We start from the raw sequence: 10,334 nt of genomic DNA on the forward strand, positions 1-10,334 counted from the left end.
GGCTAATATCAGGGAATGCACAAAAATCAAGGAAGTTTTACAGGTGTATGAGTCGGTATCAGGACAAGCCGTTAATTTCCAAAAATCTGAGATACTGTTCAGCAAAAATACCTTAGAAGTGGATAAGGATGCCATTAAGAACGTGTTTCAAGTTTCAACTACAATGGGAAATGGGAAGTATTTAGGAATGCCTTCGTTGATTGGCCGTAATAAAAGAGCAATGTTTGGTTACTTAAGGGATAAAGTGTGGAGGAAAATTCAACTATGGTCTGGAAAGCATTTATCAAAGGCAGGGAGAGAAGTTCTAATCAAATCGGTTGCACAATCAATTCCAACATACTGTATGAGCACTTTCCTATTGCCAACAACATTGGGAGAAGAAATTCAGAGGATGATAAATTCTTTTTGGTGGGGCTCAAATAGAAGGCAAGGCAGAGGGATTAATTGGCTCAGTTGGGACAAATTAACTATGCGGAAGGAGTACGGAGGTATGGGTTTTAGACACTTATTTGGCTTTAATTTGGCTATGCTAGGGAAGCAAGGTTGGAAACTCTTAACTAACCAAGATACTATAGTTTATCGCATTTACAAAGCTAGATATTTTCCGAGGACTGATTTTTTGGGGGCCCGTCTAGGCCATAACCCAAGTTATATTTGGCGTAGTATCTTTGCTTCACAGGTATTAGTTAGAGGGGGCCAAAGGTGGCGCATTGGAAATGGTAATAATATTGCGGTGTGGACAGAACCGTGGTTGAGGACAGATGGGAGTTCGTACGTGTCAAGCGATATGGTGCACGGAATGGAAAATTTGAAGGTATCAGATTTAATGGAACCAAATGGGGCAAGTTGGAATTGCGAGATGATTGATGGGCTGTTCAATAATCATGATAGAGAGGTGATTATGAATATGGCACTTTTAAATAGAGAGGGGGAAGATAAGCGTGTATGGAAGTTCAATCGACAAGGGCATTACACCGTAAAATCGGCATATAGGTACGCCATGGAAACTCTTGTTGACAATGAGGAGTATCGAGTTCCGGGGGAGTGGAATGTAATGTGGAAACTTAGAATACCTCAAAGAATAAAAGTGTTTTTGTGGAGGGCTTTAAGAGGTGTTCTTCCTACAAGAATGCGATTACAAGACAAGGGTGTGCCGTGCACAGATAGCTGTCCACATTGTGAGACAAATTATGAGAATGATTGGCATGTGTTTATAGGATGTGAGGAGGCAAAGAGAGTATGGCAAACAGCTGGTTTATGGGATTTAATTGATGAGGTTGCTGCTTCAGCCGCAAATTTTGCAGAATGTATTTTTACTTTGTTGTGCAGATCAGCAAACAACATAAGGAATGACATGGTAATGATGTTGTGGTGTTTATGGCGTCACCGCAATGATAAAGTGTGGGAGGGCAATCTGAAACCAATTGTCACAGCTGTACAGATTGCGCGAGAAGTGTTATCTCAATGGCAGGCAGCACGCGGTTCAGCAGGAATAACGCAACAACGTCAACAGCAACATGAAGCACGATGGCAGCCACCTGATGCTGATTATTTGAAATGTAACGTTGATGCAGCAATGTTTGCGGAGCAGAGGAGCTTTGGCATAGGTATGTGCATTCGGAACCATTATGGCCATTTTATAAAAGCGTTAACAACATGGTATGATGGTGTCCCTCCCCCATCTGAAGCAGAGGCTTTGGGTTTACGTGATGCAATTCTTTGGCTTGGCCAATTGGGACTATCAAGGGTGCAAATTGAACTAGATTGCAAGCTAGTGGTGGATAGCATAATTGATAGAATTAATAGTCAGTCTGAGTTTGGCAATATTATCTCTGCATGTAGATCTCTATTACAACAATTTCCAAACTTTAAGATAAGTTTTGTTAGGAGACAAGCAAATTATGTCGCCCATAGTTTAGCACGGGAGTCAAAATTGTATGCTCGTCGCCGCGTTTTTGATTTGATTCCATCTTGTATTTCTTCTATTTTGATGAATGAAATATTATAAGTTATTGACTGTCAAAAAAAAACATTGTTAGATGAACCAGAATTTTATAGACCCCCTTTTTAAATATCACCTCTTTAAAATTAACTGATTATAGAAATTAATTTTCAGGAGTAACTATGAAAACAACTTCTTGTTTGAAGTAGTTTTAAAATTTTTGAAATTCTAATTTAGTTTAGAATTTGTAGCCAATGGATAAAAACTTTCAAAAGTGATTACTTTCAAAAAAACACATGTGATTTTCTTTTAAAAAATAAGTTATTTGAAAAATTATATGTAAAAGTATTAAAAATAAAAGTTGATATATTTAGGGGGACACAAACATACTTTATCCAAATTAATATATCTGTATCCATAATAATTGAATAAAAACACCATTTTGTTTTAAATTACTTTTACTAAATTAAATGAGACAACCAAATAATATATTTTAATATTTTTTGTAAATTTTATATACAAAGTATTTATGAATTGTTTTATAAAAAAAAAAAAAAGCTTAATCCAAACACATTTTCAATATGAAAATAGAAAATAAAAATGAAAACAATGACATCAAAGCAAACATGTTTTCAAAATCTTAAAAAGCTGAAAATAAAAACAGTTTTAAAAAATGTAAATAGAAAACGAAAATAGAAAATGAAAATGCAAACCAAACGTCCCCTTAAACCTTTTAGGAATATTGACTATGGCTAACTTTCTCAAAAATGATATGATAATTTTTGAATCTTCAGTACCGTAATACTCATAAGACGAGATTTTGAGCATAAAGATTGAGCTTCTTCAAGTTAAAGCAATGTGAAATTACCAACACTTTAAGTTTAGCACTTGAAATATTTAACATCTATCTTATCAAGCATTGCGCAGTTTAGCAATTTCAACCTATCAAGGAAAGGGAATGTTGAAAGAGAAATGATATTTGATCATCCGTTTTGTGACAACTTTTGTTACAACTTTCTTTCTCATACCCACATTGTATTCTTACTTTCTTTCTCCATTGCTTTGATTTTTGTATCCATCCTTACATTTTCTTACATATTTTGGTTGTGTCAAAAGGTGGTTGTTCAAATAACATTCCTCATTTTGAAAATAGTTTGAGAAACCACTTGTTTCTTATAGAAGTATATAACATGCATAAATTTTTCAATTGTTTTTCACCTACAGAATTATGAAAATGAAGGAATCTTGAAATTGAACAAGAAAGTAGATTCCTATCAAGAAATCGAACATGAAATCAAAGGAATCGAAACCGAATCTAAATTATTTTTCTCTTATGAAAAAAACAAAACTAGAAACCCTATAAATTAGGGAATTTACACAAGAATTGTGATAATCCCAAATCAAGATAAAAAACATGAATTAAAATCGGAAAATGTATGCGAAAGCAAGTAGAATCAGTCTGAAATCAAAAGAAAGATGATCAGATTGAAGTAACTGAAAAAGTAGAATGAAATAGAAAGGAAATTCAGCAATAATAGGAAACAGGAATCGCGAATGAGATGACATGCAAAACAGAATTGAAGCAAAGAAACTAGAGGAAATTGAGATCAAAGCAAGAAATTTATCCATAAGTGCAAAGGAGAAGACTGAGATAAATGAATTTTCTGAAGAAAGTGAAAGAAAAAACATTGAATGAGAAAGAAAATGAAAAAATGGAGAAAATTAAATTTTATCAAGAAAATGCAGATATACTTCAAAGTGGATACCAGATTAACTCTGATATCATGTTGTGAAACATGACATCCATGGAAGAAATGAGAGATACCAATTCTTTGACTATTTGTATTGATGAGAATAAAAAGTTACAAATGATTATTGAAAGTAACCTACTTATACTGATGTATATCTTCATTATACACCGCAACCGAAATGTTGTAAATTGAAAGTTGATGTTGATGGTCATTTGGATACCGAAAATAGGGTCCTTGTAGCAATTATAAGAGAAGTTGAAGGTGTGGTTTTAACAGCTGCATTGGTATTTGCCGATTTTAACCAACTCAAATGTTGCAGAAGGTTTGACTTTAATGAAAGGCCGATTTTCACCACTTTATTTTAATTTATCTTTTATTTGAATTTATTTATTTATTCCTTCCTCTCTTTTTTTCCTTGTTCTTAAATATTTATTCATCATCCATAAGTCACATCGCCCTTCATTTTATTTTTTTGGAATAAAACGTCCTTCATTTCATCTAATATCATATATTAGTGTGTGGCATTTACGATGAAAAATTATAGTTTAACATATATAATGTTTGCAATAAATAATAAACGACACTAAGGTATGCAAAACTTCCTTCTACTTGGAAAGGAAAAGGTTGTCCAACAGACGAAAACCTAAAAGCAATTTGAAAGGGACATCAAATATTTTGTAACTATATTTATAACTAGTTAGACAGATAACAAGTTCTGTTACTCGTATGTTTTTTTTTTCTTTCTTACAAGATTGTTACCGATAAGTTCACAAAAGTATCTTTTATTATACACATTTCTGTAAAAGAATAAAAAAAGAAAGAGAAGAAAATACATAAGAATCGATGGAAATAAATAATGTAATTTACAATGGTTCCATAAAATAATAAGATGTTGCAAAATATTATAAGATTTTTTATATAAAAAAATAATTATTTGATCGATAATAGATTTATAATTATAATAGATAAATGTATTGTAAAATTTAAAGCCATTTTGTATTTTTAACATTTATAATATTTCTCCTCATATACATGCATGACTGAAAGAGTCATGTTTAATATATAAAGAACGATAGGGTATGTCTTCATATTATTAGTTTGTGATTTAAATTCATGACTCCAATTTTCATATTCAATACATGAATAATGAGCGAAATATGTATTATTTTCAAGATATATTGGTGGTTCATGCATATAGTTGGTGCTGTTGTGAGAAATTGAAATTCATGACTCCAAAAATAATGTTTAATTCATGAAAATGGGAGAATGTCCATTATGTGTGATTTATCTAATATTAAAAAATTTATCCAAAAATAAATAAATCTAATATTAAAAATTTATTTTTTTAATTTAAAATTAACAATATAAAATGTTGATTTTATCTTTTCTTTAATTAATAAAACATACATTCATTGAGGTTTGATAAATTTTTATAGATTTAAAAAAGCAGTGAATCAATTGACAACAATATTTTTTTTTTGAAGGAAGAAAATTGACAACAATATTAAATGTTGTAATTACTAATTTCTTTGTTGGATTAAAACTGGTTATTTTGTAGTTGATCCATACTAGGAAGAAGAATAAATTTAGATTGGAGACAACATTCATTCAATTTGTATTGCATACCCATATCAAGAAGTGAAATGACATTCAAGAACGTCTCAAAAAAATCCCTTGCAAAATGAAACTCCACATTAAAGATGTAACACCCCGATTTTCAAAACCAGAGTGCATTTTTTTTTCTTTTTAAAACAACTCAATGCCATGCACTAAAGGATTCAGAATCGTCTTTAATTTAAAATCAGAGTAAGTAAAACATTTTGAAAGCATTACCAACAATACAATCTGAATCAAATGTCACATTTTATTAAAACAATATTAGGCAATGAGCTTTTAATATCAATCATGTATTACGAAAGCATAAAATAGTGTTCGAGTATTCATTTCTCATGGTAGTATCATTTACAGCGGTGCCCAAACAAAAGAAGTAAAAATCCATAAACATAAGACAACACAAGTAAAACATCTAAGTTGATCCTTAACTCTGAACTGGGATGACATGGTACAAGATCCCACCAATGGCATCAAGCCTGACTGCCAAACTGCTACACCTCCAAAGCCTTTGCTATTCCCGCAAAGCACACTCCCTATTTGGATATGGGGCAAAGCCCGATCCACGGATTAATGTAAAGGGTCACGATCTAAAAACACATAATTACAAAAATACTGAAGGCATAACATACTAGCATGGTAAATAGCATTAACATAAACATTCCTCAATTAAAATATAATGATGCACAATTAGCCTAGCAAATGCAGACTCAATATGAGTGTGACACCTATCACGATTCGTCACATGAAACTGATTCCAGAATTGAATATCGCCACATAGGCCACCACAGGGGTGTTACATTCAAATGACTCTAGGATTGAATATCACCACAAAGGCCACCACTAAGGTGTTATCACCACAAAGGCCACCACAGAGGTGTTTCATTCAAATGACTCTGGACTTTGAATATCACCACAAAGGCCACCACTAAGGTGTTATCACCACAAAGGCCACCATAGAGGTGTTTCATTCAAATGACTCTGGACTTTGAATACCACCACAAAGGCCACCACTAAGGTGTTATCACCACAAAGACCACCATAGAGGTGTTTCATTCAAATGACTCTGGACTTTGAATACCACCACAAAGGCCACCACTAAGGTGTTATCACCACAAAGGCCACCATAGAGGTGTTTTATTCAAATGACACTGGACTTTGAATATCACCACAAAGGCCACCACTAAGGTGTTATCACCACAAAGGCCACCATAGAGGTGTTTCATTCAAATGACTCCAGAATAGATCAAGCCATACAGGCTGAATAACGCCACAAAGGCTACACCACGAAGACATGTATACCACAAAGGCTAGAAAATGCCACACAGGCTAAACAATGCCACAAAGTCTATATAATGCCAAACAGGCTAAACCATGAGGATTACAACTTTTAACATATCAACAGACATTTCATATATTTATTCACAAATCATATGAAAGCAAAGCACATCAACATATCATAATCACATTGATTGCAAACAAATCCCACATTGGGCAAACACATTCACTTAACATATTATATTCACAATACACACAAGAGCACGTAAACCATCCAGACATTTAAGTAACTATGGAGTTTCAAGAAAGTGCCCCTTACCTGAGCAAAGCATTCCTTATAATGTACAGCTCTACAACTCGTAAGCATCTACATCAGGAACGTCTCTAAACCCTCGAGCTAAGTATCCTAACAGATACAATAACTTAGGTAAATATCGGCTCTAAAGCTTCCTACCCATTCTAGGTGAAACCTTAGCAATTCTCGAAAATACGATCAACTTCGATATTTTCTAAAACATAAATAAAATATTTTCCAACACGACATTCGTCTCAAAATCCTTGAAAATACTTTAAGTCTTATCATGATCATAAACTTTCCAAAAGTGAGTCTAGAGAACTCTTTCCCGTCAAAAACTTTTCTTTCTAACATTTGACTACTCAAAACATTTATTCTCCAATACTTTAAGTCTATCAAAAGACCTTAAAGAAATCAAAACAATTCATAAAATATTTATCATTTCCAAATGAATCTCAAATTGTTTTTCGTTTTGAAACATCTTTTCAAAACCACCCTAAAATTAATAAAATGATTCTGACGAATTTTCGACAAAATCTCCTTTGTGTTTACATCGTATACCAAAGCATCTGGCTCAGTCAACCTAACACAAATTCACAGACAAAAATATTTTCACCACTCAATAGTTCAAACATAAAAATTCGAACTCTGATAGTGTCAGCAGTCACTTACAGCGTCAGCTCAGACACATTATTTTCAGAAAATCATAATAAATTCATCCGTCGTCGAAACATTGCGAACCATAGGTCCATTTCGACCATCTCGACGAGGCGAATCCATTGGTCAACCTCTTTTCACTTTTCAACAGTATTAAAATGACGAAAATACCCCTGAACAGTTCAGTCTTTTCGTCCAGACAACATTTTTCAAAAACTAATCGGTTGAATCAACTCATTTCCTCGTCTAAAACATAGATATCAAATAAAATTTACATTTCAACACTTTTCCAATGACACTAAAATTTTAAAATGAATGGATCGTAAATTTTCTTTCAGATCTATACTCATACGAACTTAGCCAACAACATTAATACATAACATCACGCAAGAAAATCAAAACTCGGCACCCTTACCCATAAGATACTCAAAACCGTGATTTAAAAGAGGAAAAACGGGAGGAATACCTCATCTAATGACCGTGAATCACGCGTAGGAAGGTAGGATTCGTCGCTAGCTTCGTTTTGATATCTCGTTTGCGCGATTCGGACAAGGAACGAAGAAATTACGGCCCCGGAACGGTGGAAGAAAGTGAGGCTGCGGGATTGAGAGAGAAGTGAGGAGAGAGAAGTGTTTTGTGGTTATGAGAAAAAGGTGGTAAGACCTCCTATATATAGTGTTTTAGTTTTGGAAATAAACCGAACCCGGTTCTTGTGGTTTAAGACATACGTAACTGATAAAGTTCTATATAACTCTGATGAACTTCTAACCGGTCTTAAACACCTTAGAATTTCCTCTTCACTCAAAAACCACTATTCATTCTCTAATATTTTCTTATAGGAACTTTTCTCCACAGGTATAATATTCCTAAATTCCCAAAACGTCATCTCAATGACAAGTAAATTCCTTGAATGAATATTAATGGCTCCAAAGGTCCAATAATATTTCATTTGCAGACGAAAACATATTTGATTCTACCTCCGAATCACCAAACTCACAAAAATGCTCAAGATTAAGGAAAAACAAAATCTTGACATATCACATAACACAAGTCACAAACATATTCATGCTTAACAAACATTATAAAAATCATACTCAATCACCCAGAATAAAAAAAAAACAATATATGTGAGTCAATCCTAGATCTCACATAACTAACTTGCTCTTCAAGTTTCCATTGAAAATAATAGTTTTGGAATCAAAATAATTTTCCGAGAAAATGTCATTTATTAACAAAGAAAACATCAAAACAAAATACAAAGCCCTAAATTTAGTCGCAGCTAAATTATGGGTCTTACATTACTACCCTCCAAAAAGAAGTTTCGTCCTCGAAACTAAGATAATAGTAACAACTTATCTAGTCATTACTACTACCAACAATGACATGACAATACACCTACTGTGACCCTTTGCAAAGTCGTATAGACTTCAAACTCTAGACACACATCAAGACATCACAACTCGAGTACTCCACTCAGGATCACCTCAAAGAACACATAAATACAACACTAGGTCCCTCAAGAGCCTAGGTCCACAATCAAAATTCTTGATGTCTCCACGTCTACTCTCCAAAAATTTCACACTACAACACTGGATAAGATTGACTTGTTCCATTCAACATGATGTTCACTTTCTATCAACAACACATTAAGGATGATCAGTTCCCTAATTTGTCAATAGATAGCTAGCAATCATGATGGTGGCGTAGACGATCTTAACCAAACTGTAATAATGTTTCTTGCAATCCGCACTCAGGGCTATCCTGAGGCACAAGGAATCTAATCATTCCAACATAAACATCAATTTCCACTAGTTTCTATAGTTATCTTGCTTCTTGCCGGTGAAGAACAACCTCTAACACTCGACTAAGAACCTCCCAATATTCTCAAAATTGCTTTATCAAGCCTCATACAAGGTTAAGATCCTCAATTCAAGCGTTATACTCCTTTAGTCTTCCATATCTATCATTTTAATCACATCTCTTAACGAAAATTGTCTCTTGAATTTTCTTCAGGTTTCACCACCCATTTGTTTTCCTTTCAATTGTGGCCTCAAAACTACACAAACCTTTCAAATGGTTATCTATTGTAACACATTCATCCCGACGAAACAAAACACCCAGACATCCACTCCTACTCCGAGCAGGAAGTTGATGCAAGAACCACAAAGTTGCCGCCTCCATATAGAGAGTTTTTTTATCCCTTATTCATATTCATACCTTTTTGACTTACTCCAGTCACACTACTTTACTGATCTGAAACTCCTCACATAGGAATCCTATTAAAAATTCACAACTTGTTGACAAGTTTAAACAAACACCGCCTTCAATGGATCAAAATGTTACAACCAACGTCCTACTCAATGCTTAACAATATTTACATAGAATTTCCAGATACTCACATCATGCCTTAACATCTTAAATCTCCAGATCAACACCTTACTTGTAGCATCACACCTTAACAAAAATTGTGTCCTTCATTGGATCAATATTTATCCTCACATGAACTCTTTATACTTTCCTTCAATAACAATGTGATGTCACAAACAAGTCTTTCCTCCCGTAAACTCATAGTCTCTTCTCAATAATCAATCTGAATCTTAATACATTTCAACTTTAGGGTCCTCATGAAATCCTATATACAAAATATATCTTAAAACATTTCCATTCTCATCATTGTTCAACTATCAATGTTGTCAACATCTCAAATCATTGATTTTTCAACGTGTTGATATCACGCCTTGGTATACTTCACTAACCATATCAACATAGACGAAATCCTCATAACTCCACTTAGAACTCT

General features: G+C 33.6%; 1 long non-coding RNA gene across 1 annotated transcript; it reads right to left on the minus strand.

The window, feature by feature from the left end:
- Positions 1-5,608: 5,608 nt before the first annotated feature.
- LOC146924359 (uncharacterized) lies at positions 5,609-7,896 on the minus strand. The gene is made up of 2 exons (XR_015010104.1): positions 6,902-7,896; positions 5,609-5,840 (listed from the first exon to the last, which is right to left on the minus strand). It is a non-coding gene; the product is annotated as an uncharacterized LOC146924359 (long non-coding RNA).
- Between the last annotated feature and the right edge of the window lie 2,438 nt (positions 7,897-10,334).

This window comes from Medicago sativa, chromosome 5, assembly GCF_051527215.1.
Source record: "Medicago sativa cultivar Bolivia chromosome 5, Bolivia_mono, whole genome shotgun sequence".
Taxonomy (NCBI): domain Eukaryota; kingdom Viridiplantae; phylum Streptophyta; class Magnoliopsida; order Fabales; family Fabaceae; genus Medicago; species Medicago sativa.